Consider the following 8346-nt stretch of genomic DNA (forward strand, 5'->3'; position numbering starts at 1 on the left):
GTTGTAATGCATGTCACGCAGCCGGTCCCATCGTCAACGATGGAGAAGTTTGCTGGCGAAGATGATGCGAATGGCTGTGTACTGTCGGTGGGAAGTTCGCCGGCGAAGTCTACCTCTACGTGTACGAAATGCCTATGCGGAATAGAATCACCAGTGATGACTTCTCGCACGCAGAAAAATCTTGGTAGAAGGTTTATTGGATGCGGTAAATATAAGGTGCGAATTTAGGTTTTAAAAATTAGGGGTTTTCGATTTCTTTCTTTCTTTCTTTCTTTATGCTTTTCTCCATTTGATTCAAATCTGTACAGTGATTGCTGGTTTGGATTTGTGGGTCTATTCTAAGAGATGTGTTCCATGTTGTGTAGCCAATGTTTTTTTGTGGGTTCCATTTGATGTTTTTGATGATGACTACTTATATTAGACATTTTTCATTTGCTTATGTGATGAGAATAGAAGACTTACACCCATTAATATGAATTTGTTTGAATAAGTAAGCTGCCAAAAAATTAAGGAAAGAAAAAAAAAAAGAAGAAGATATTTGATGAACATATTCATTTACTTTTGAAATGCAGGACCCCATTTTCTGAGACCCATTCATCACTTTGTATCCCAATAGCATATTCACTTTGTATCCCATTCATCACTCTGTATCCCAATAGCATAAGTTTAATTATTATCCCCTTTTGCCTTATTAATTTGGTTAATTGCTTCTTGAAGTTTAATGACATCGTTTTTATGTACATGATGAAAACATATGTCAATCTATTCCCAATAATAATAATAATTAATAATAACATGGTATATATTCCCATTCTATGCGACTGTTTTAGCTCTCTCTTAGAGCATACAGCAATTATTTATTGTTCTAAGCAAATAAAGATAATGTTAATTAGAAAGGTGGGTCTTTAGACTCTTTTTTTTTTTTTAATTCTTATTATTATTTTATTTTTTATTAGAATTAGGCATGTCCATTACCAATAAGGTTGGCCTTGTTTGACAAAGTTTTTGGGTCTTTTCCATTGGAGTATTGGAAAATTGAAGGATGTAAATGTTTCACACTCCATAAATAGAAATAGTTTGAAAGCTCATAAGGTCTCCTTTTGTTGTTGTCTTATTTGTCTTCTTTTGTTTTTGACTCTCTTAAATCAAATAACATTGAAGAACTCCATTGTGAATTATATTACACTTTGTTTGTGAATTGGTTAGTAATTCTCATTTATGAAATATGCAGAGCGAAAGTGATCGGGGTTGTGATTATTTTATGTGGGTTGACGAAGAAGCTATGCTCCCTGTGTCACAGTTTGATGCCCAAATAGCTGATCAGAAGAAAGGTTTTGAAACTGAAGTGGCAAAGTTGACGTTGCAAATTGCTGCTGAAAAGTACAAAAATAATAGCATTGAAAAAAACTTAAGGATGTCATTGGCCACTTGTTTGATCTTAGCTTTTTTGTTGTTGTCTTGTTTTGTTAATGATAGGGAGAAACGTCATTGCACTGTTAGTAGGGCAATGTTGCCGTGAGAGGGAGAAACCTATGTACGTTAAGGACTATTATTTAGTATGTTGTATTAAAGTGTGAAACCTATGTTAAAGTGCGAAACCTTGTTTCAATTTCCTAATATGACAATTTGATGAGTTTCAATTTTTTGTACATTTATCTATCCAACCGAATTGCATTGATTGTGTTCTATAAAGTAGTGTTTACACCTAGTCTTGGTGTCATTGGTGTTTTCCTCATGCAATTGTAGTTAAGAGCCTGTTCATGATACAATTTGATAAAAATGAATTTTCTATCAAAAATATAATGGTTTCATACACAAGGTACATGTTGTAAACATAAACCAAATATATAATACACATCCAAAATAACCAAATTGTAACGGCTACAAGGTTAATGTGTCTACCATCACCTATATACATATTACACATCCAAAATAACCAAATTGTAACGGCTACAAGGTTAATGTGTCTACCATCACCTATATACATATTACACATCCAAAATAACCAAATTGTAACGGCTACAAGGTTAATGTGTCTACCATCACCTATATACATATTACACATCCAAAATAACCAAATTGTAACGGCTACAAGGTTAATGTGTCTACCATCACCTATATACATATTACACATCCAAAATAACCAAATTGTAACGGCTACTATGTTAATCTGTCTACCATCACCTATATAGATATTACACATCCAAAATAACCAAATTGTAGCATTAACCATACATATATATATATATATATATATATATACACATCCACAACGATCAATGTGCGATGTTCATAATCCATTTTCTTGGTGTCTAATATTTTTGCCAATCTGGCTTCTTCCTTTTTCTCTTGTTAGACTCCATGACTGCAATTGCCTTATCCACAGTCGGCACAATCGTTTTACCTCTTCTAACAGGTGCTGATGTACATGCAGTAGTACGCCCCAAATGTTGTTGAGAATGCTGAGAAGATCCGCTTGGTAAAGGAGTCCCTTCTAGGTGCGATGTTCCATGTTCCTGCGTCGACAACTGTGGGCTCACATTTGGGGAACCAATAATAAAAAATAAAAAATTCCCAAAATTGTAGATACGTTTAATACAAAATATATATATATAGAAGACAAAAGACATTAACAAACAATTCAAAACACATACACACACACGTTACCAAACAATTCAAAACACATACACACACATTATCAAACAATTCAAAACACATACACACATTAACAAACAATTGCACGACTCTCATACACCAAGATATGTGCTAGGGCTACATCTTTAAAATGCACAGATCCCATAAAGAAGTTCTCATATGTTTCAGTGCACCCTGCAGCAAGGATATTATAGCATCATTAGAGCTTTTATTGCCCTAAATATCATAAACTTAGACTTGAGAAAATTACAATTCCACAAAATTTTCAAAGTCAGGATGAAAGTCAACCCTTTAGAATGACTTGATCACACTCAAAAGAATAGATGTTTTCACTACGGGGCTTCTCTGAGGATCTAGGCTTGTGTGATTAATTTCTTCTTTAGTTCCTGCGCTCTAGGAGTGGTTCATCATCTGGGGCGTGCCCCTTAACCTTCAGGTCTTTTTGTTACTCATTGAAATTAATATTCACTTATCCAAAAATAAATAAAAAGTAGAGAAAATTAGAAATCCACAAGAATCAACTATAATAAAAAGTCAGTGAGCTTGTGGAGTATCCTCAGAGTCACAGACTACATCCAATTAGAGGGGAGACGGGTTTTGCAACATAGACCCAAATAGGACCCATCTTCTATATAAAGGGGGAATGACAAAACTTGTTGAAAGCTTTCACTACTGTGATTGCCTGCTGGTTATTTATTGGCATGCATTTTCTTTAACATCTTTCCTTTCAGCATGGCTACTTCCCAGCCCAGAGAACAGCAAAGGGTGGCATGCTTTTGACAACCCACGGAGTACCTAAAGTGAAACCCTTATGGACATAAATTCCCAAGACATACCTAGGTGAGATGAAGAGAGTAGCATATCACCGCATTTATACCTAAATCAGTGTAAAAGTTGATCAAAGACACAAAAAAAATTCAGATTTATCAATGCAGTCCAACATAGACCTAATCAAAGTAAAATTACCTTATCTTTTGATTATGGAGTAATTGCGTTTCATTTTTTTTTTTTTTTTCAATATACCATCAACGATGACATGTATATATATCATCTCTAAAATTCTCATCATTGATATGCGGTTAATTGTTTTTAGATGCACCATCCACGACCACACCTTGTTGTCGCCGCAAATATATTGCTATTAGCGTTTCAATATATATATATATATATATATATATATATATATATATATATATATATATACATACATACACCATCAACATTTATGTTGTCAGTAATGGGTTTCTAAAACTTTAATCCCTAATATATAGATTCGTGCAATAACTTGCGTGAGAAAAAACAATCAAACACGTTGTTTGTTACTCACCCGCGCCCCCCCCCCCCCCCACCCAAAACACGTTCATTTTGCACGTTGCCTATTTGATAATACTCCCCAATGACCTTTATTTAGAACATATAAACCTTCATCTGTTAAAATGTGTGGAGCAGCAAGCAACACTCTTTCTTAACAGGTATATATATATATTGTGAATCCAAGAGCACCCCAACAAATTAAAAGATTTAAGGTCAGCTACTTGATTTCTATTCCTCATTCTACTCAAGCCTTAATCATACGGAAGCCCGAACAAAGAAAGGACCAAGAAAACAAAAAACAGATGGGGCATTCACAGGAATGGTCCTCCTTTTTCATGGGTTTGGGCTATTTTATACATCACCCTCAAAAGTACTAGACACACTTTCACATGGGACTAGCAAACCAAAGAGTACATTGTTGAATAGACAAGCTATTTAATGTCACACAGCATATGTTATATGGGAAACATGAATTAATCATCATCATAAACAATGATCAAGGTAATAATTCTATAAGTTCATAAAGTCAATGGCAATCCATAACCTTTGGTTTAGATCATATATCCGTGTCCACAAAATATGAACAGACAACTGGATTCTAACATAGAAGAATAGTAGACTCTCTCTAGTAATAACAAGTTTATTTCCAAAAATACCAAAATAAACACTTAGTGTGTGAAGTACTCACATTGACACTAGAAAGGCCCTGAGATTGTGTGGACTGTGTATGAGGAGGTCCGTATAACCTTACGGTATTGACAGTACCAGTACCCTGAAACGTTGTAACATTTCACAATATTAAATATTTGAAATAACATTTTATTATGTCATCCAAAAGTAATATTATAATCATGTGCTCACAGTAGAATTGCCCTGAGACTGTGGGGTTTGATGTTGAGATGGCCCATATAATCTAACGGTGTGGACTGTACCCTGAAACTGACCTCTACCTCCACTCCTAGTCATAGGTCCACTAATATGCAGTCCAGTGGGCCCTCCCCTAGTTCTTGGTCCACCTCTGTGCAGCCCAGTAGGCCCTCCCCTAGTTCTTGGTCCACCTCTTTGCAGTCCAGTGGGCCCTTCTGGGGTAGGTTGAAACTGACCTCTACCTCTACCCCTACCCCTACCCCTAGTACTCCTTCTACCTCTAGAAGAAGCATCAGCATCTTGCGAAATCTGCAAATATGATGTCAACTTGGTAAATCAAATGTAATGAACTAATTATAATGAGTAATGACATTTAAACAGTTTATCACTTACTATTTCAGCATCAATGGTTGGCTGGGGAGTTGGGGTCTGATCATGTACACTTCGACCACTATCATCTTGTACCTATGATAATAAGCTTGTAAATTAATAACATCATACAATATATAATGAACAGGAGAAAATCCGCTTGACAAAAATTAGAAATTAATAATATATGTATGTAGTAACTCACCTCATGTTGTCTTCTACTACTGCTTCCTCTTCTATAATTCACTGCCTCTGTTCTGTTTCGTGGACATGTTCTGCTATTGTGTCCAACCCCTCTACATTTGCTGCATCTCATCCTCACTCCACCCTTCCTCATACGGTATTGATTAACCGGCTCTTCTGGACCCCTTGTCCTTACTTTTCTGGGCCTCCCTGGTTGTATTCTACTTATAGGGGGTCCACTTTGTCGCAGTTAGTCTTCACCCATTGGTCCTCTCCAGGCATTGGATACACAATTTCATCATACGCCTTTTTATACATCTCAATGCTATACCAATCATCTACGTAATCCTCAGGGTTTGCATTAAAAAACCAAATTGCAGACATTGCATGTGCACAGGGAATTCCTGTCATGTCCCACTGTCTACACCCACAAGTTTTCCTCAACAAATTCACAACATATTGTTTATTATTGTGGGTTACTTCGTATAACCCATCCCCAGCATATGTGCTGTAGCAATGCCCAGCAACTTGTCCAATTTCGTCCAATTTGGCAACAACCCTTGGACATAGCGTACCAGTCATGGTGCGGATGCCATCCCTCTTCGTTTGATATCTCTTCATCAACTTCTTCCTTATGAATTCCAGCATGGATATCATCGGTAGGTCACGCGCATTCAGGATGTAAGCATTGAAGCACTCACAGAGGTTGTTGACAAGTAGATCACACCTTGGGAATGTATTGAACCAAGCCCTGGACCATAAGCTTGGGTCAACATTTGACAAGTAGTTGTGTGCATCCTCGCTTATATGCTTCAATTCATCCATTGCCTTATAGAATTCAGCTTCAGTGTATGCAGCAGCCGCAGCCCATAACTTGTCTTTCAATGCAAGACCACGATGCCCTGCGTCTCTGAAGTTGGCATACAAATGCCTCACACAAAACCGATGGTCACCCCCGGGAAGCACCACGTCAAACGCTGGTTGTAGCCCCTACAACCACAATGAATAATAAACAACACTTTGTTATCTTTTAACAAAAACAATGAAAAACAAAAAAGGAATAAACTTAATGAACTCATAATATAGTTACCTTTTGACGATCAGAAATAAATGTCCATCCTTGTGCAGGAGGGGTGCCAAGATCTGAGAGCAATGTCTCAAGAAACCATATCCAACTGTCTTTGGTTTCTGCCTCAACAACTGCAAGAGCCACTGGGTAAATGTTATTATTGCCATCCCTCGAAATGGCTGACAAAAGCTGTCCCTTATAAGTTCCCTTCAAAAAGCACCCATCCAACCCAATGATAGGCCTACAACCAGCTCGAAAACCTTTCTTCATGGCAGCCAATGAGAAATACAACCTTTGGAAACATGATGGGTAGTCAAGTAAAGGTCTCTCAACCTTCATCATCACACAACTACCCCGATTCGTTTGTCTAACGGTTTCACAATAATCCCACAGCTTATTGTATTGCAGCTTTACTTTGCCCTGCAGCATTTCCTTTGCAATTCTCCTAGCCCTATACAATTGACAATTATTAACATCAACACCCCATTTGTCTTTCACTTCCCCAAGAATTGCCTTCAACGGCATGTTAGGTTGCACTCTAAACTTGTCAATAAGTTTATCAGCAATCCATGCAGATTTCACAGTCGAATTCCTATGCTGCCTTGTACAAGTGTGCTTGTCTTGTATCGATATAATTTCAAATGATTCTTGATCCTTGGATTTACGGCCATAAACCCGATACCTACAACGTGGATCTCTGCATACGACAATACATTTGGCTAGGTAATTTTTTTTAAACCTTACATCCTTCCCCTTCTTCAAATTGTTCTCCCTAATTGCTTCTCTAAACACTTTGATTGAGGGAAATAGCTGCCCATTACTCAACTGTGGATTCGACATGTCAGTCGGTTGAAACTCTGTTCGCCTAGTAACAAATCTGGAAACAGATGAAACCTCATTCTCCTCGTCACTTCTAGGAGGGGATACAAGAATGTCACTTCTAGCCATGTCAGAGTTTACCTCATCACCATCAACCTCATCACCATAGCACTGACCCCCTCCACTACCTTTTTTAGCTACCCTTGCATTTGCATTTTCATTATCATCCTCCGCCGCCTCATCACTCTCCCCCTCCTCATCATTATCCTCATCCCTATCCTCATCCCCCTCCTCATCATTATCCTCATCACCATCCTCACCCTCATTACCCTCCCCATCACCCTCGTCATTACCCTCAACACCACCCTCCTCAACATTTCCTCCTGCCGTGGATGGCCCAGGTAGATTGCTATCTTCATCAAACAAGTCCGGTTCGAATACTTCTTCCCAAAAAGGATTATCTCGATCAATCCTACTATTTTCACAATGTTCACCATCACCATCATCATTATCGTCATCATCTTCATCGTCATTAACTGCAGGCTCATCAAATGAAACAAGATACAACTCAATCACCGGTACCCCTTTATGTGCAGCAACCATTTCCAAGACGTTATGATCCGATGAAATTAATTTCAAACCCCCTTGAAGAGTACAACCTGGTTGTAAGTAATACACTAGATCCCCTGACTTGTATCCATAGTTTTTTACTATACCCTCAATCTCAAAAAATGACAACTTGTCCTCATCGTACGTCTCATCATGCACATCTACCTCACCCCCCACATATGTGCACGTAAACCCCCTATTAATCTTACCACCGTAATGCACCTCGAACACAAGATCTCGTATAGTCATCCTAAACAATAAAAGAAGTAAAGAAAATTAACAACTCAATAAAATATTAAAAAAAAAAATTTACTAATAGAAATTCAAGTTTATGTAAATATCAACTACTATTAAGTACAATTTAACTTTAACTAATTTAAAGTCACTTCACAGGAAAATAAAAATAATAATAATAATTAACGTTAAATTGTACAAGGCATGCAATCTAAAGTAAGGGAACA

The 8346-nt window shown here is 37.3% G+C and overlaps 1 pseudogene; it reads right to left on the reverse strand.

Annotated features, from left to right (window-relative positions):
* Window positions 1–2312: 2312 nt before the first annotated feature.
* Window positions 2313–8134, reverse strand: LOC148583033 (uncharacterized; annotated as a pseudogene).
* Between the last annotated feature and the right edge of the window lie 212 nt (window positions 8135–8346).

This window comes from Corylus avellana, chromosome 11 (assembly GCF_965113065.1).
Source record: "Corylus avellana chromosome 11, dhCorAvel1.hap1.2, whole genome shotgun sequence".
NCBI lineage: Eukaryota > Viridiplantae > Streptophyta > Magnoliopsida > Fagales > Betulaceae > Corylus > Corylus avellana.